The 20,070-nt window shown below is 36.2% G+C and overlaps 2 long non-coding RNA genes across 3 annotated transcripts in view; one reads left to right on the top strand and one right to left on the bottom strand.

Moving 5' to 3' along the window:
- Nucleotides 1–14,294: 14,294 nt before the first annotated feature.
- LOC140635650 (uncharacterized) lies at nt 14,295–18,373 on the bottom strand. The gene is made up of 2 exons (XR_012033006.1): nt 18,243–18,373; nt 14,295–14,484 (listed from the first exon to the last, which is right to left on the bottom strand). It is a non-coding gene; the product is annotated as an uncharacterized lncRNA (long non-coding RNA).
- The window catches only part of LOC140635651 (uncharacterized), a 106,949-nt gene continuing 104,233 nt past the window's right edge, over nt 17,355–20,070 (top strand). For both annotated transcript variants that reach the window (XR_012033008.1, XR_012033007.1), the window contains exon 1: nt 17,355–17,472. This is a non-coding gene — a long non-coding RNA (uncharacterized lncRNA). The remainder of the gene's footprint in view (nt 17,473–20,070) is intronic.

The following is a 20,070-nucleotide window of genomic DNA, read 5'->3' as shown; positions in this document are numbered from 1 at the left end:
AACAAAACACCTGGATATACTAGAAAATGTTTTAACTGAATACTTGAGAGTGAAAAAGTATGAACAAAAATTTACAGTGCTCCTTAAGCCTTCATGTGTGTATGAAATTCTTGGAGATTTCTTAAAAATGCAGATGTGGGGGCACCTGAGTGGCTCAGATCATGATTCCAGGGTCCTGGGATAGAACCCCACATCAGGCTCTCTGTTTAGTGGGGACGCTCCTTCTCCCTCTCCTTCTACTGCTCCGCCTGCTTGTGCACTCTCTGTCAAATGTATAAAGTTTTTAAAAAACACAGATGTCGATTTAATAGCTGTGGGATAGGCTTGAAATTATTATTTTATTATTATTTTTAAAGATTTTATTTATTTATTCATGAGAGACACACACACACAGAGGCAGAGACATAGACAGAGGGATAAGTAGGCTCCCTGTGGGGAATCCAGGACCCCAGGATCACAACCTGAGCCAAAGGCAGATGCTCAACCACTGAGCCACCCAGGTGCCCAGCCTGAAATTATTTTATTTATTTATTTATTTATTTATTTATTTATTTATTTATTTATTTATTATTTTTTAAAAAGGATTTTATTTATTTATGAGAGGCACAGAGAGAGAGAGCCAGAGACACAGGCAGAGGGGGAAGCAGGCTCCCCACAAGGAACCCAATGTGAGACTCGATCCCTAATCCCGGGATCACACCCTGAGCCGAAGGCAGACGCTCAACCACTGAGCCACCAGGTGTCCCCCTGAAATTATTTTTATTTTTTTTATTTATGATAGTCACAGAGAGAGAGAGAGAGAGGCTGAGACACAGGCAGAGGGAGAAGCAGGCTCCATGCACTGGGAGCCCGACATGAGATTCGATCCCAGGTCTCCAGGATCACGCCCTGGGCCGAAGGCAGGCGCCAAACCGCTGGGCCACCCAGGGATCCCCCCTGAAATTATTTTAAACAAGCTTCTGTGTGAGGCCAATGCTGCAGGTCCTTGGACTGCATTTTGAGTTGCAAGTTTCTACTATGTTTTGCCAAGTTGCCTTCCAGGAAGCAGATACATTTGGATAGTATTTCATGTTTACGAAGTGTTTTAAGTGTAAAAATACTCTCATATAGATTAATTCATTTGGTTAGTTTAGAACCATAGGCATTTTCATTCATCCTTGTTTTATGGATATGGATATAGGCTTTGCTTGGCTACTAGAAAGTTTAAGAACAACCAGGATGGTAATGAAAATAAAACCTTGTCACATAAGGGGCTACTGAAGAGACTTTGGATGTTTAGCCTAAAGGATATATGTACATGATAATACTTCAATATACTGTTATAGGGAAATGTTTACATAAGTCTATTTTGAGTGGACATAAAATCTATCTAGGACCAACCATGTGAATGTTACAGAAAAGATGAATTTGCCTCAATATAAAGAAGAACCTCTGGCTAATAATGGTGTATAAATATTGGATGGACTATTTTGTAAAGTAGTGAATTCTATATCTTTGTAAGTATTCAAACAGAAGTTAAATAACCACTTATTATAGGATACTAGGAGGATTCATGCAGGCAGGGTGTGATAGTGAAGTAAAGTTGTCACTAAGTATAATATTATAGGGTCTGAGATCTTATCCTTATTAATTACAATTCTATTATAGGTATGAAGTTGCTGAGAAGACTTTAGATTTGATTTGCAAGTATGCTTGAAACTGTTGGTACTATTCACCCATCTACATGGTTTGGGCCCTGCAGTCACCTCCCTGAGCCTTCCTGAAAGAGTCCAAAGTCTCTTAATTATGGATACTCCCATGAGAAGAATGTATATATCAACTGTGGTATCTCTTCCTCCTTCAATTTTAGCTTTTTATTATCTTTCTCTCTCTAGAGAGAAAAAGAAAGACAGGAAGAGAGAAGACTCAAATTACTAAAATTAAAAATGAGACTGGGGGCATTACTACATATTCTACAGAAAAAAAAATTGTGAGATAGTACAATTAACAATTGTATGGAAAAATTGGTTAGTCTAGATGAAATGGACACATTTCTAGAAATGAAAAAGCTACCAAGACTAAATCACAAAGAAATAGACAATCTAAACAGACTTATAACTGGTAAGGAGATTGAATCAGAAATTGAAAATATCCTGACAAAGAAAATCCTAGGACTTGATGGCTTCACTGGTGAGTTCTACCAAATATTTAAAGAACTAATCAAATCCTTCTCAAACTTTCCCAAAAAATTGAAGAGGAGGGAACACTTATGTTAGAAATTACCCTGAGGGGATCCCTGGGTGGCTTAGTGGTTTAGTGCCTGCCTTTGGCCCAGGGTGTGATCCTGGAGTCCTGGGATCAAGTCCCACATCGGGCTCCTTGTGTGGAGCCTGCTTCTCCCTCTGCTTCTCTCTCTCTCTCTTTCTGTCTCTCATGAATGGATAAATAAAATCTTAAAAAAAAAAAAAGAAATTACCCTGATACTAAAGCCAGCAAAGACTCCACAAAAAAAGAAAACTACAGATCAATATTTTTTTATAAACACTGATGCAAAAATCCTCAATAAAACACTAGCAAACCGAATTCAGCAGCATATTGAAAGGATTATACTCCATGATTAAGTGGGATTTATGCAAGGATGGCTCAACATATACCAATCGACCAGTGTAATAGACCACATCAAAAAAATGAAGGAAAGAAAACACATGATCATCTCAATTGATTCAGAAAAAAAATTGACAAAATTCAATACCCTTTCATGATAAAAACACTCAATAACAGGGATAAAAGGCACATGATAAAGGCCATATATGAAAAACCTATAGCAAACACAATACTCAACTGTGGGAGACTGAAAGTTTTTCCTCTAAGATCAGGAACAAGGCAAGAATTCCTTTCTTCACCACTTCTATTTAACATAGTACTGGAAGTTCTAGTAGGGCAATGAGTCAAGAAAATGAAATAAAAGCATCTGAATAGGAAAGAAGTAAAATTATTTCTGTTTGAAGATGACATGATCTTACATATAAAAAATCCTAAGGACTCCACAAAGAAGTTATTAGAACTGGTAAGTGAATTCAGCAAGTAGTAGGATACAAAGTCAACAAACAAAAATCAGTTGATTTCAATATACGAACACTAAGCAGGAGCACCTGGGTGGCTCAGTTGGTTAAGCATCTACCTTTGGCTCAGGTCATGATGTCAGGGTCCTGGGATCAACCCCCAAGTCAGGCTTCTTGCCAGTGGGGAGTCTGCTTCTTTCTCTCCCTCTGCCTCTCCCCTTGCTTGTGCTTTTTTTTGTTTTGTTTTGTTTTTTTTTCTCTCTCTCTCAAATAGATAAATAAAATCTTTTTAAAAACCCCAGTGAGCCATCTGGAAAGGAAACGACAAAAACAATTTCATTTATAACAGCATTAAAAAGAATAAAATACTTATGAATTAACCAAGGAGATGAAAAACTTGTACAATGAAAACTATAAAACATTGCTGAAATAAATTAGAGAGGGCATAAATAAATGGAAACACTCTCATGTTCATAGCTTGGGAAGACTTAATTTGTTAAATTCTTGTATTACCCAAAGCAATATGCAGATTCACTGTAATTCCTATCAAAATCCCAAAAAACATTTTTTGCAGAAATAGAAATATCCATCCTAAAATTCACATGGAATCTCCAAAGGAATCTGACTAGCCAAAACAATCTTGAGAAAGAACAAAATTGGAGTACTTATGTGTCTTGATTTAAAAACCTACTGCAAATCTACAATAATCAAAACAGCATGGTATTGGCATAAAGATAGACATATGGATCAAAGGAATAGAAGAGAAAGTCCAAAAATAAACAATTGAATATATTATCAAATGAATTTTGACAAGGATGTGAAGTCCATTCAGTGGGGAAAGGAGAGTGTTTTGAACAAATGTGTTGGGAAAACCAGATATCTACATGCAAAGAAATAAAGCTAGACCTTTACCTAACACCATATACAAAAATTACCTCAAAGTAGATCATGGACTTACGTGTAAGATCTAAAATAATGAAACTTTCAGACAAAAATATATGGCAAAAACTTCATGATGTTGGCTTTGGCAATGATTTCTTGGATATGACACCAAAGGCATGGGGAATGAAAGAAATAGACAAATTGGACTTCATAAAAATTTTAAAAATTTGCATATCAAGAAACACTGTCCACAGAATAAAAAGGCAACCTACAGGCTGGGAGAAAATATGTGCAAATTCTGTATATAAAGGATTGGAATCCAGAATATATAGAGAACTCCTAATACTCAACAACAAAAAACATACAACCTAATTAAAAAATGGGAAGGACTTCAAAGAAAATATATGGACATTTCTCCAAAGAAAATATATGGATGGCCAATAAGCACATGCAAAAATGCCCATCATTAGGGAAATGCAAATAAAAACTTTGATGAGATACCATCTCACAACCAGTAGGGTAACTACTAAAAAAAACCTCAGAAAGCTGTGAACTGTTGGTGGCAATGTAAAATGGTATAGTCACTGTGGAAAACAATATGGGGCCTCTTCAAAAAAATTGAAAGCAGGGTCTTGAAGAGATATTTATATATCCATGTTCACAGTAGCATTATTTGCAATGGCTAAAACATGGGAACAACTCAAGTGTCCATTGACTGATGAATGGATAAGCAAAATATGATACACACACACGTACACACAATGGAATATCAGGCTTAATAGGAAAGAAATTTTGCAATGCGCTACAACATGAATGAAATGTGAACACATACTAAGTGAAATAGACGTGTACTATATGAGTCCATTTATATGAGGTATTTAGAATTGTCAAATCATAAAGACAGAAATTAAATGATGACTTCTAGGGGCCGTGGGGAAGGGAAATGGAGAGTTATTGTTTAATAAATAGAGAATCCAGATTTGCAAAGTGGGAGACATTATGGAGATGAACAGTAGTGATGGCTCAATGTGAACATATTTAATACCACTGAATTGTTAGTTAAAAATGACTAAGATGGTAAGTTTTTTAATGTCACATTTTATTTTAACTCATTAAATAAAACAAAACAAAATAAAAACTAAACCATGTCTCACTCCCTGAGGACAGGAATTACTGAGCTGGGAGGACAAGTTCTCTTACAAAGTTGCTTAGACCTTAGGCAAATGACCAGCTAAACTAGTTTTATTGTCACATGACCATGACTCAGTTTTTTTCTGCTTGAATGAACTCATCTGTATCTCCTGTGTGATGTGTACAGTTCCATCACTTCTTTGTGCTCTATATTTTCTGGGGCAGTTCAGATAAGGGAATGTTCTATAGGCTGGATTAAAAAAATAAGTTTATCGAGATATAATTCACGTTATATAATTCACCAATTTAAAATATGCAATTTGATGGTTTATAGTATATTCACAGAGTTATATAACCTTTACCATAGCCAATTTTAGAACATTTTTATCACCCCCCCAAAGAACTTCTGTACCCATTAACAATTACCCAAATACTCTTGGTCATAGGCAACCACTGATTACTGTTTTTACTTTCTGTTGCTATAGATTTTCCAACTCTGAACATTCCATAAAAATGGGATCATATTTTGTGTGTGTGTATGTGATGGCTTCTTTCACTTAATATAATGTTTTCAAGGCTCATCCATTTATATCACATATTAGTATTTCTTTTTCTTGATGAGTAATATTTCATTGTATAGATACTGCAGCTTATTTATTCATTCACTAGTTGATGGACAGTTAGGTTGTTTTTTTCTTTTTGACTATCATTAACAATCCTGGCATATGTATTCATGTGCAAAATTTTGCCTATTTCTGGACCAGATTTTGATGAAATTTCTGGAAGGTGGAATTAGGATGGGACCATTTTAACAAACCAGAGCAGAAACCATGGCCCAGAACATATGGGAGAAAGGTGGAGCAGGGATGGGAGGTATCTTTATCGATAAAGGCTATTGAAGACACCATCATACCTATTATTTATGCAATACTTATTAATTACCAAGCATCATCATTGTTACAACAATCCTATGAGAGAATAAACCTTGTTAGCTTCATTTTATGAGAGAGAAAGCGGATGGGCAGAATTAACTAAAATGCTGAAAATCACATAATAAGAAGGACTTTGAATCTGGTCTACCTAAGTCCACTTTTAGTTGCTGCACCAAACTACAAGCCCTAAACTCCATTGTGGCAGGTGTGGGGAGAGTGTGGGACATTGATCAAGATAATTAAATGAGAATTTATGTAAGAGCTGAGCTAGTTCTTCATGTTTCTAGTCATCACCTTCCAGTACAGAGCCTGGGACCAGCAGTATTTACTCCAGGATTAATTCTAATTGACAGAACAAATTTTGAAGTCCTTAGAAGATTATGTTTATTCTCACAGTCTACCATATCCCAGCATCCTTCCTAGACTTCATTCCCAAAAAACTTGTTGCTATTTCCTCAAACTGCCTTTTGCTAAGTCTCCCAGCTCTTCCTTTTGAAAAATGCAGTCTGACAATTTTTGTCTTTAGTTGGAATACTATATCTCTTTCATTTAATCTCTAAGTCCACCATTTTACCATTTATATTCTATCTGCCACACCTGTTCTACTTTTCTTTTTTTCCCTCTGTGCTTACTCTCGAATTAATGAAATCTATTTATCCTTCTTCCTCCATTAACTCATTTGTTGTCATTTATTATTTTTAGGAGTTTCCCTAGGGATCACAGTAAGCATCCTTGGCTGCTTAAGGTCTAAAATATATTTGTATTTTTACTACTTCCCAGACAATGAAAGGTCTATATAATACTTTAAAGTTCTTTACTTCCCTCATACCTTCTGTAGTACTGCTGTCATGTATATTTAATTTTTCATACATTTAATGCCTCATTACACATTTTAGTTGTTGCTTCATGCCATCAATATTCTTACACACACATTTACCTATTCATTCTTCAGTATTTCCATGGTTCCATCTGGGATCATTTTCATTTGCCCAGAGAACTTTTATTATTTTGTTTTCTTTATTTTTGCCCACAGAGCTTTGACTTTCCTTTAGTGTGGTGTACTGGAAACTATTGCAGTTTCTCTCTCTTTTTTATGAGTTATTTTACTTTCATTTTTGATGTACATTTTCAAAAGGTATAGAATTCTGGATTGGCAGTACATCCACCTCTCAGCACTTACAGAAAAAAAGATTCTATTGTTTTCTAAATTCCATCATTTTGATGGAGAAGTCTCCTTTTGGTTCCCCTGTTGATGATCTTAAAATATTCTTTCTGTGTTTGGTTTTCATCAGTTTTACTGCCAAGTCCATGGATGTTCTCTCTGGAGTGTTCTGGAAGGTAGTTAAGCTGAGTTTGGCTGACTGAAAGCTTTTGGTGAGTCACAGTCAAAGGCCTGGGGTATTTTCCAGGCTCCCTTCCCTTTGGAACTTCAATTTTTACCTCCTTAGTTCTTTGGGATTTTCAAAAATCCAACCTCTTAGCTTCTACTTTCTAAATGGTACATGCCTCAAACCCTGAAGCTGACTGTCTGGTTCACCCTCAGTGAGCTTTCCTTCTTTACAGATCTTGGTTCTTGCTGTCTTGGTAATTCCCTGATACTTTTAACAAATGCAAAAAATGTTTTATACTGTTTTTCTAGTTGTTTTCAGTGGAAAGACTGGCCTAATATAAGCTAATCAGTTATAGCTGGAAGACTTCAATGACTTCCAACTATTTCTAATAGTTTCCTATGTTTCTATCTCATATAGGTCCAGAAAAAAAATCATTCAGTTTCTTCTACTCTTTTCATCTTCCCAACATTCTATTGCTGAAGGTCTTGTGAGACAGTATCTTCCTGGCATGGCTCTTTCATTGCTCAACTTTGTGCATACCCTCACTCTGAACCACTAAATTCTTATCCCACTACAAAGATGGAGATGTAACTGTAAAACACTGATAAATACATTACAAAATATTTAAGATATATAAAATGTATACTATGAGTACACACATGTACTTACTTCCCAGTTGAAGTCCTCCCTCTACCCTGATTTTTTATCCCTTTCCATACCTGTCAAAGGGTACCCAGTCTCTTGAATTTACTGTTTATCTTTTTTTGGTGCCTTTCTTTATGCTTTTGCATATATGCACAACTCAAACATTATATATGGTCAGAAATATGTATTATGCCACATACATTCTTGGGCAACTTGCATTTTTGCTTAATGCTATCTTTGTGAAACCCATGTTTTCTAAGTATATGCAGCTTTAATTCATTTATTTTCATTATATGGAGAATTCCTTTATATAACTGTATTGCAATTCAGTTAGCTCTTCTCCACTGATGAATATTTATATTCTTTCAAATTTTTTCTATGACAAACAATGGAGCCCTAAATATTCTTTTACTTATTTACTCGTGCACCTGTATAAGAGTTTCTCCAGGGTACATGCCTCACTGTACCCTTTATATTTATAGCATAGTATAAAGAATAAGTTATAGCGGATATTAGAATTATCTTCTCTTAAAGCCCATTATTCAAATCAGATCTCAGAGTTACTTAGCAGAGGCTAACCTCAGAGTCCAGGACTAGCTGCCTCCAAAACCCAGAGAAAAAAAATAATCACTGTTAAACTCATTTGTTCTTTGAGAATTATCCTATTCTCAGTACAATTAACAATAAGAACTTCATGTTCTTCAGCGAAAATTCAGGCCCTTCTATTTTCATGATCTAGACAAACCATAACACTAGAATGAGAGTATAATAGAATAAGAGTATACTGTTAGAATGACAGTAGAACTATTCCAAAGTTGGAATTATGGAGCTTTGACAATGGGGGCAACCCCATTAATTGGAGCATGTTGTGCCACTGTAGCCAATATCTTTCTATTTTGCTTTTTCCTCTCAGGGAAGGACTGCCTGAATCATTCCTTTTGCTCTGTTCTCACTTCTACTTTTGTATGCTGGAAGCCAAATCATAAATAAACAGGTCACATACATCACTCAACAACTGGTTTTAAGCCTAGGTTGGTCTAGCTCCAGATTTATAAAAAATCAAAACAAAGCAAAAAAAAAAAAAAAGAAAAACAACAATGCCAAACATTTCACTAGTTCTCAAGGATCATAACTTTGCCAAAACACCCAATTTTTATTTCTAAACAAAACATTTAATCCTACAAATATAATTGAGTAGCATGTGAAATTATTTGTGTACAAGATTATACATTGAAGAAAAATGGAAGAATATTGGAAACAAACAAAATGTCCATCAATAGGAGATTGATTCAATAAATTACAGTGCCTGCATGCAATTGAATAACATGCAACTTTTAAAAGAATGAGAGAGTTCTCTGTATGCTTGTTGCTAAGGCATATTATTAAATAAAAAAGCAAAATATAGAGCAGTATATATATTTTGCTGTTCTTTGTGTAAAACAAGGGGAAATAAGAAAGCACATTTTAATTTTCTCATATTTGCATAAATAAACTGAAAAATGATGCTGGACATTAATAAAAGTGAATACCTGAAGAGACCAGAGAGAGGGTAGGAACTAAAAAGAAGGGGATGAGGACCTGGGCAGATAGAGGTCAGGAATGAAAGTAAGATTTTTCACTTTTTTACTTTAAAGCTTTTGAAGTAGGAAAATATATAATTATTATATATAAAAAAAACAAGTATACTAACAAACTCAACACTTAGTATTAGTCCATGATCAAAACAACATCTTCATTTGAGTTATTTCCTCCAGTCTTGCCTAAGTAAGGTGTGAACACTTGTCTTGCATTTTCATTGCTGAAAGGATAGGGCAATGGAGGTTGCCTTGGTGGCTCAGTTGGTTTAGCATGCAACTCTTGATTTCACTCAGGTCGTGATCTCAGGATTGTGAGATTGAGCCCTGTATGGGGCTCTGTGCTGAGCATGACTTAGAGATTTGAAAAGACCCCAAACCAGGGCACTTCACCATGAAATTTCAGAACTGCATGTATAACAAGAAATTCTCATGACCTTCTAGAAAAAGAAATACAAGTCATGCATAAAGTCATGTAGAGAATGGACATGACAATGAGCTTTTAGTAACGTAGAGGGTAGAAGGCAATGAGACCATGACTTCAAAAGTCTAAGACAATTTGATTTTTAGCTTATAACTTAATATCTAGCTGAACTGCTTACTAATCAAGTGTCAGCATAGATATATGAGAGATATGGCATATGTTGTTTTTTGGGTATCCAAGAGCTTCCAAGTTCGTTTTTCCCTTTCTACCTTGCACTGTAGGCTGGGAAAGGTGATTATTTCAGATGCTTTCACACTTAGAAATCACCACACAATTTCAATTTTGGCCAAGGAGACATAAATAGAACTCTTCTAGTGGATCTCTGAGAAAGAATTTGATTACCCTTCATTTGTCTCTCCCTTCTTTTTTTCCTCTCCTTTTCCCTTCCCTCCCTTTCTCCTTCCTATTTAGTTATCTATATCTATCTATCTATCTATCTATCTATCTATCTATCTATCTATCATCTATCATCTATCTATCTATCATCTATCTATCTATCTATCTATCTATCTATCTATCTATCTATCATCTATCATCTATCTATCTATCATCTATCTATCTATCTATCTATCTATCTATCTATCTATCATCTATCTATCTATCATCTATCTATCTATCTATCTATCTATCTATCTATCTATCTAGACATAGCATAACCTTCATCTTCTTACTTTTATGATATTGGGGTGTCTTGTTTTTTTTTTATTTTTTTTATTTATGATAGTCACACACAGAGAGAGAGAGAGAGAGAGGCAGAGACACAGGCAGAGGGAGAAGCAGGCTCCATGCACCGGGAGCCTGAGGTGGGACTCGATCCCGGGACTCCAGGATGGCGCCCTGGGCCAAAGGCAGGCGCCAAACCGCTGTGCCACCCAGGGATCCGAGGGGTGTCTTGTTATACATTTTCCCTTTTTTTTTCTTTCTTTTTCTCTTAACACCAAATTTCCAAAGGGCCTTATTTTCTTTTGTCTTCCTTTTCTCTTCTAGAGCTAAGACTGTCTCATTAAATGCAGTCTATGTTTACACCGGACCTGTCTGTTCAGATTGTATCAATCATTTTAAACGTGTCTAGTTCTTCTCTTAGATTTGAAATTCCTTCCCAGTAGTCTGTGCTCCTCTCTGCCTAGATGCTTTTTTAGTTTTTTTTCTAATGTATGAAGCCCCTTTCACAAGCTTCCCCCTCCTTTCTTCCATGTAGTTTTTATTGGTTCACCTCCAAATAGTCTTGCAATAGGGTGTTGTGGGGTGGTAAACTGAGAGACCATACATTGTAATTTGCTGATTTTATTCTTTAACTGCAGTTATTTTGCAGTTTTTTCACTGTCTTTAAGTTATACCGAGGGCATGATTTGGTGGAGAAATTACTTTTTCTTTGTAATTGTTTCAAATCATTTGATGAGGATCCTGGGGGATGGGTCACTATACAGCCATCACTGTCCTCAGCTACTCCAGAATTTTTGCTTATACATGTGCTTGTTTATATGTATTCGTTTAGATAATAAATTCTTGAGAGACAGGATCTGCTTATTTTTTCCTTACTAGCATAATGCTCTTGCATGTACTTGTTGCTAAATGATTCTCTTATTCAGGGTCAATGAAATGGTCCCTTAACCATTGGGATGCCTCGAGGATTACTGATATATTCCTATTAGTTTTAAATTTAAGGCAAAGAGACTGACTAGTATTTACCTTTCAGTAGTATCAGTGAAAACTAATGAAAAAGTTGGAATAATGATAAATTTTTAAATAAGTATAGTAAGATTACTTTCATATGTGGCTAGGACCTTGGGGAGGGGATACTTCTTTGCAAGGAGATCATCATTTATAATTACCATACTTCCTAGTTTTGTGGATTTTGTGTTGCAATAACACCTGATTAGCTTGTTTTCTTAATTAGGTTAAGTGTTTCTTACTGAAATGGTGTTCACTTTATCCATTTGCTTTTCAAACTTAAAAATAAAAATCATGGCTGGCGAAAGGCAATGTTAGCTCACACTCTCCATGACATCATGTATTTTACATGGAAATTTTGTGAGACTTATGGAGGACTATGGTCTTTACAAAGCCTCTCAGAAGAGCAGATGCTGAATTTCTTTTTGGTGCTTATTCTTCTTTTAGCTGTCTTCACTATCAGGAAGTTCTTCCTTATATGAATCCTTCATGTTACTGAATCCTTCCTGTTAACCACAATACCTTCAATAAGAAAACAAATAGCTTGAATTTTTGTTGGTTATTTTCTCCACAGACATATCCATAGTTTTAATTCCTACTGCATTTTGTGTAATTTAAAATTATATAGCTTAATTTTATAAGTCAAAGATAATTTTTGTCTATTCTTAAATATTCTACCATACATGCTGGGATTATAGATCATACTTCATTCTTTGAAAATATTCCACAGGTAGAAGACTTAATTCACAGAAATTAAGGTGGAGGGATAGAGCCAGGCAACTGGTAAAGCATCTGAATAAAGGACTATTTTAATTTTAATTTTTTAAAGATTTATTTATTTACTTGAGAGAGAGAGAACATGGGGCAGAGGGGCAGAGGCAGAGGGAGAGAATCTCAAGCAGATTCCCCACTGAGCATGGAGTCTAATGCAGGGCTCTATCTCATGACCCTGAGATCATGACCTGAACCAAAATCAAGAGTCAGATGTTTGACTTCCATCCAGTGCTCTTGAATGAGGGATTACTTTTTAAAAAAATGATAAATATATCTATTTACTTAGTAAATATTTATTGAGTATATAGTGTGTGCCAGGTATTGTGCATACTTGTACTCCTGGACAAATTGTTGTGCAAAGACTTTCAAGAATGTACTTTAAAAAACAAGTAATTATAACTAGCACATTGGCATGGGAACATGATTGTTTCCAAAGTATTTGAAATATTTTGTGTTTCATAATAGTTAAAGCTGTCTTTTACAATTTTGTTTATAGTATTAAAGTTCACGAAGTGTTGCTTTTATAGATAAAATAAAGGGGCACTTCAACTATGACTCTTTTTGAATTATCACAACTTCAAAACTATTGAAAATAATACCTAGATTTTTGCAATGACCTCTTGACTGATCTTCTTGTTTTTACTCTCGCCCACTTAGAATAAATTCTCCACCATGCAGCCAGATTGTTTTCTTATATTGTTAATTTAACTTATCCCACTTCTCTGCTTAAAAGCCCCCATCAGTTTCCCATTAAAGTTTTTGAGTCTTTTAATATTTGTTAAAAATATTTTAGATCGGTCGCATTTTGTTGAGTGTAACATATCTACAGAACAAAATAATATTATAATGTATATAATTGGAACAGTGAAATCTAATCAACAGTAAGCTCTGTCACAACCAGATATTTAAAAGGAATGCAAACACCTGTATAAGTTGAGTTTTAAGATAAATAGAGGCTCAAGATTATAATGTATCCAGGAAAAAAATGTGGAGAAATTCCCTACATTTTATTTTATCATTTATTTTTTAAAGATTTTATTTATTCATGAGAGACAGAGAGAGAGGCAGAGACATAGGCAAAGGGAGAAGCAGGCTCCCTGTGAGGAGCCTAATGTGGGACTTGATCCCAGGACCCCAGGATCATTATCCAAGCCAAAGGCAGATGCTCAACCACTGAGCAACCCAGGTGCCCCATGAAAATCCCTATATTTTAGAATAAAGTCTAAGCTTTTAGACTATAGTTAAAAGACTATAGTCTTGGCAATAAGTTCTAGAGAAGCCAACGTGACTGCATCTTTGCTGTGCTATTTCTCTTAGTTGCAAAACACTTGTTTGGGGGCACTATTAACCTTTCAAGGCTACCTTTGGTTTCCCCTGGTTATAACACATGGAGAAATGTACAAAGGTAGTTGTTAGGGATAATCACCAAATGTTTTCAGAAGAGGATATTTTGTTGACTGAGATGATGGGTTTGAGGTTACTGGGTTGGAGAAGCCCTGGAGAACAGAATTGTTCTAATAATCCAAGAGTGGAAGGCTGGTGGGGAGAAGACAGGGAAGGCATTTAGTTTGGAACCAGGGGATAGAGCAGCTGTGGGAAGAGTTGAGAAGAGGGCAGGGGTGGCATGTCATCAAAGAGGAATTTGAGAGAAAGCAGGGATATCTATTGATTTCTAATTTAAATTTTAATGTAAATTTTAATTAAATTTTTGCCTTATAGTGTCACATATATTTCTTTGTTTTCCCACAGAAACATCTGAATTATTTGTTAACACTTCAGAGAATTAGGTTTACTTTTAAGGAATAATCTTGTGGGAACAAGAACAGAGATTTCCAATGGAATTAATTTATTTACTTTAAGGAGTACACTGTACTCCATACTCAGATTTGCATATGTGCATGGAAGGAGGTTCAGGATGAGTATGGATATCTTGGAGACCTTGGATGAATATGGAGTCCTTCTTCTATTCCTCCAGATGTCTCTGTTTTCAGAACGTGATGACTTCAGAGCTGCAAATAGCTAAGGAGAGAGATAATACAGGTTTTTTTGTAAGATTTTAAGCCTTATGGACCAACCTATATTATACTAGGAACAAAAGCTTTCTTCATGTAGCCTATTTGGAATCCTGTCTTACAGGTGGCACTAGGATACCTGAAACAGAATATTAAGTTTGGATCTAAACAGTAGTGAGAGGGAAGCCTGGGTGGCTCAGTGGTTGAGCATCTGCCTTCGGCTCAGGGTGTGATCCCGGTCCAGGGATTGAGTCCTGCACTGGGCTCCCTGTGAGGATCCTACTTCTCCCTCTGTCTATGTCTCTGCCTGTCTCTGTGTCTCTCCTGAATAAACAAATAAAATCTTTAAAAACAAAACAAAACAGTAGTGAGAATGGGAACTAAAGACTAGACTTGGAGCCATAAGAACAGAGCTGAGAGTTATGGCAGAGAGATGGCTCATAGCAGAATGAACATTTGAACAGATGGAGGGCAGGTGTAGGAGAAGACCTTTCTTGCAGAATATGATTCAGGAGTGGTGGGAAGCTCTAGGCAGGCAAATGCCTCTCCATCTGCTGACTGGTACATGAAGTTCCACTTTTAGGTCTTTATCCATTTCATTTAGGTGATGCCTTTGATGCCTCTGTCCCTCCTGTGACATAAGCACAAGGCTTCACGTGGTAGTTGCTAAATCCTGATAAAATCCAGATACCCAGAAAAGAGGGTATGCCAGATAAAATACAAATTTTGCACAGGCTATACTTACTTTAAAACATTATTTATTGTTTATCTGAATTTTAAAATTAACTGGTTGTCCTGTATTTATATTTGCTAAGTCTGGCAACTCCGTCTGGAAAGGGTCAACAATATTAGCAGAGGTCAGTCATTTAAAACTGAGTGTAAATTCATTTGTCAGATTTTTTTTTTCTTGAAAGCAAGGTTTTTATGGGGAGGGGTAAATCTATGGGAGTCTATGGGAAAAAGGAGTCAGGATGCTGGCCTTTAGAGAAAGTCTTTATGGAGAAAGAATAAATAATAAAAAAGCAGGAATTATCCAAGGAGGTGGTAATAGAGATGGATTGTGGAGTGAAAGATATCTGTGACAAAGGGAACAGCATGGGCCAAACCAGAGAAGTGAGAATCATAATGGTATGAGTTTAGGAAATAGGACTAGGCAATATCACCAGAGTATTAAGAGGGAGGCAGGGAGAAATAAGAATAAGAGATGAAGACTAGACCAGGAAGGCCTTGTATGCTCTTGAGCTTGGACATTGTCCAAAAAGTGATGGGTTTTGAGGATGGACTTGCCATGCCACACTTGCAGCAGTGTGGACGGTAGATGGGGGTGGCAGGGCATTAACTTCCATATGTTTACTTTGCCAGTAGAATGATTGATATGCAATATGCTTGCTTTACTCATTTATTTATGAGTCTACTCCCTGAAGGCATCAGGGTTGGGATGCTTAAGGATTTCTGTAATACATTAGGGTAGGTTTGCAATATGAGTCAGCCCCTTAATAACTGCAAAACTCATCAGATGATTAGCAGTGTGGGTTAGTGAAGGCCCCGTGATAGATTAATGCTTCAAATGCCTTAAGATGACATTTTTTTTTTTTTTCCTGTAGGGAGGAGTGATTCACGAGCATAGACATTCAGGCTCTGGTTATAATTATTTTATATAAGGTGAGAAAAGGTAGTCAGTGCAGCTAAACTCTATTACATTTAAGCAAAGGACAGTTGAATGAGCTTATAATATAATATAATATAATATGTAAACTTTAAATTGCACAGGAATTTCAGCTATCACTTCCTTGTGACTTTAAAAAACTTTCCCCCTAGTATTCATTTTGCCTTCAACTATTTTTTTTTTACTAAACATCATATTAGGACACTGCATCTACATACATCTTTGAAGATTACTGAGTATTATATTACCAGATTGTGGTCTTATCTCTTTAAAGAAATTAGTAGACATAGGCCCAGGGTGTCACATCCAAGGGGCTGCCTTTGGTCCAGGTCCCAGCCTGGAACTTGATCTCTTCATTCCATATCTTCTACTCAAAGTCTACATACTAGCTAGGTCTTCAGAAAGAAAATCTCCCTTTCACTGCAGGGTCCTGCTTTTTCTCCAGACTCATCCCTTGTCTTTTCCACCATTTCTTCAAATGTGCCCTGCTTGTTTGTATCTCCAGAACTTTACAGACAGGGGTCTTTCAGTAGGGATGGTTCCTTTTATTTTCTCCTGCAACACTTTTTTTGTTCACTTCCTTTACTATTTTTCTTCTGAGGACTGCATGTTTTCCTGGACTATTTCTTCTGATCCATTAATCTGTTCATTCTTACTAGTAATATACCTTCACAATATTTTATCTTTATACTAAGATGCTTGGTAAAGTAATTTTTCCTTTACTTTGTTTTCATCAAAATTTTCTAGATTCCTTTTCCTTAAGAATTCTTACAGATCGATTGTGTAATTGTCCTGTTAATGAGCAATTTGTTGGGTTTACTAATTCATTGAAACTCCTTTCCTGTATATTAGCATATTACTGTCTCTAGGTTTTCTCTTCCATTGTTCCAGTTATTCTTTTTTAGTCTCCTTTTACTTTCCCAGCTAGGATTCTCTCCTTATTTTCTTTTGATTGTCCTACATTTTCTCCTTAGCTGATTTCATCCATATCCATGGCTGACCTTGAAAGTAAAACAGCCAGTTAATTTACCAGCAAAATGGGTTTATTCCGGAACAGCAGAACTGCAGTTTGGAACATGCAAGCTATAGCAAAAGCCATAGGCAAGTCTGCAGAACAAAGCAGAGGAACATTCTTTTTTAGAGTGAAGGGGGGAGGGGGATTGGGATGAGCTGTTGCAATCTAAAAGTCTATTGGAATAAACTGGGAGTTCCAAGTGTAGTGGATTTTCACTGGTTGAGTTGTGAGAATCTCTCATTGTCTGGGCTGTTGCTGAGGGAGGAGGAAAGTCTTTCCTCCTCCTACGGCTCTGTGAAGGGAAGCAATGAGTGGTAAGATATGGGAAGTCCCTATTCTGACCTCTTTGACTCCATTTTACTTTTTTTTTTCTTAAAGTAGACTCCATGCCCAATGTGAGGCTTGAACTCATGACCCTGAGATCTAGAGTCCATGCAATTTACGGACTGAACCAACCCCTTCCTGACTCCATTTTAAAGGAAGTTTCCAAAAATAAGATAAAATAAGATAAAATAAAATAAAATAAATAAAATAAAGGAGGTTTCCTTTATTATGTATCACCTCAACAACTATTTTTACTCATGCTAATCTGAGATCTTTCTTTTCTATCTTCCAAATCCATATTTCCAATTGCCTTTGGGTCATCTCCACAAAGATCTCAAATTTAGCTTGTCCTAACTTGTCCACACTATTCTCCTCCAGACCTGGTCCTTTGAGATTACTTTATTCAGGTTGAAGAGTTACCATTGACCCAGGTTCCCAGAGAATTTCTAATGTCATCTACCCTCCACATTCAGGTAGACACTAATTCCTATCAGTTCTACTTTTCATCTCCAATATCACTACCACTGCATCTGTTTTGGTTAGAGTATCACAATTTCTTGCTTGGACAATAAAACATTCTCTTACCCGTGAGCCTTCCTACTGACCTTTCTTTTGCTAGTTCAGTTTCTACACATCTGCTAGGGTTGCTAGTGAGCAGGGGAAGGAGCACAGGGAGACAGACAAGCAGAGTCTGATGCTGGGATCAGCCTCACAACCCTGAGATCATGATCTGAGCTGAAATCAAGAGTCAGATACTTACCGATTGAGCCAACCAGGCACCCCTAGAATTTTTTTTATTGAAGTTAGATTTGCCAACATATAGTATAACACACAGTGCTCATCCCATCAAGTGCCCTCTTCAGTGCCTGTCATCCAGTTACCCCATCCCCCTGCCCGCCTCCCCTTCTACTACCCTTTGTTACCTAGAATTGTTTTCCTAAAAGAATTCTGGTCATATCATCCATTGTTTCCTCTACTGAATCTCCGTAGGAGACATTTTTGGGGGTCAGAGGTTGAGTATATTTCCCTCTACCCTTTTGAATTCTTGGCTGAGACTTTGGTAGTAAAGGACATAGAAAATTATTAACCTATAAACTCCTGTATACATGGGAAATACTGAGGGAAAAATAACTCCTCAAGGTGGCTTAGAATTCCAGTTTTTTAAAAAAGATTTTATTTATTTATTCATGAGAGACACAGAAAGAGAGAGGCAGAGACATAGGCAGAGGGAGAAGCAAAGTCCATGAAGGGAGCCTGATGTGGGACCCAATCCTGGAACTCCAGGATCATGCCCTGAGTCGAAGGCAGATGCTCAACCCCTGAGCCACCCAGGTGTCCCAGAATTCCAGTTTATATAGCATCTTCAACAAAGAACAACAAATTTGTGCAGAAATGACAGGACAAAAGAAAGCAGTTTTAGGTTTCTGAGAGTAGAGATAAAAGCTAGTTAGTAAAACTAGTTATATAGATATTTCTGGTGACTTCTTTAGGCTGATAGGGTCTAAAATAGTCTCTAGAAATTAACTTTTGTCCTTACTTGTAGAGCGAAGAGGAGGGACATCTTTATAAATTTATGTCCTGATTTTAGGCAAATGAGGGAGACAGGGAAGAGAGCATCTCTTACATCTACTTCTTCTCAATTGGCTTCAGCTCAAAATAATCCATATGCCAAAATGGTCTATTTTGGGATGGCATAATCTGCTACTCTTCAAAGTCATAAATTCCAAACTCCTTAGCATAACATGTAAAACTCTGTGTAATCTGGCCCAGGCTTCCTGTCCTCTTTATTTTCTACATCTTTCCTTTTTACTCCCATTACTGAGCTTGTTTTAGCTATACCTTTGCAGACCCTATTACTTCTGTTCAGAATACTCTTTCCCATTTTCTACTGCATATTCTTCATAGTCTTTGTCAAATGACTTCCTCAGAGAAACCTTCCTAAAAATGCTCAGGAAAAATTTCTCTTCCCCATACTCTATTCCCTTAATACCTCCTTCCTTTATATTTTGATCATATCTTACTGTTTATTATATATGTAGATATATATGCACACCCCCTACTCGGATGTAACATTCTTCATGTATGAAGTAGGTAGTACTCTTCACACTTATGACTAAATGCACTGTGACTATTATACACACATATGTATATGTATATATGTGTATATTGTATATATGCATGTATACATATGTATTTATGTGTATTTACATGCATTACACACACATATAAAGTGAACAATGCATTTAATCATGTTTCTGAGGAGTATTCCTATATATGAAGACTATTACATGGCTGGTGATATAAATATATTCTTTTTGTTCTTGATGGCCTCATGTGCTATTTAGAAGAAATGATAGGTACTGGTCAAATAGCTTGTGGAAAGAACTCTGGATCGGGGAGTAAGAGGCTTAGTTAGGCCCTTAATCTCCATGTTACCTCAAAGTTTCTATTTCCTTATTGTAAAATAGGGCAAGGTGATGTTAATAATTAGAGGAAATGTCATAAATATTAATAAAGTTTGTAAAAGATTCAGATATAACACAATGTATAAACATGAGAGAAGAGAATCAATGTTAATGAGTTCTTGT

The sequence above is a fragment of the Canis lupus genome, chromosome 6 (genome assembly GCF_048164855.1).
Source record: "Canis lupus baileyi chromosome 6, mCanLup2.hap1, whole genome shotgun sequence".
Classification (NCBI taxonomy): Eukaryota; Metazoa; Chordata; class Mammalia; order Carnivora; family Canidae; genus Canis; species Canis lupus.
This window is presented reverse-complemented; position numbering and strand designations above follow the sequence as displayed.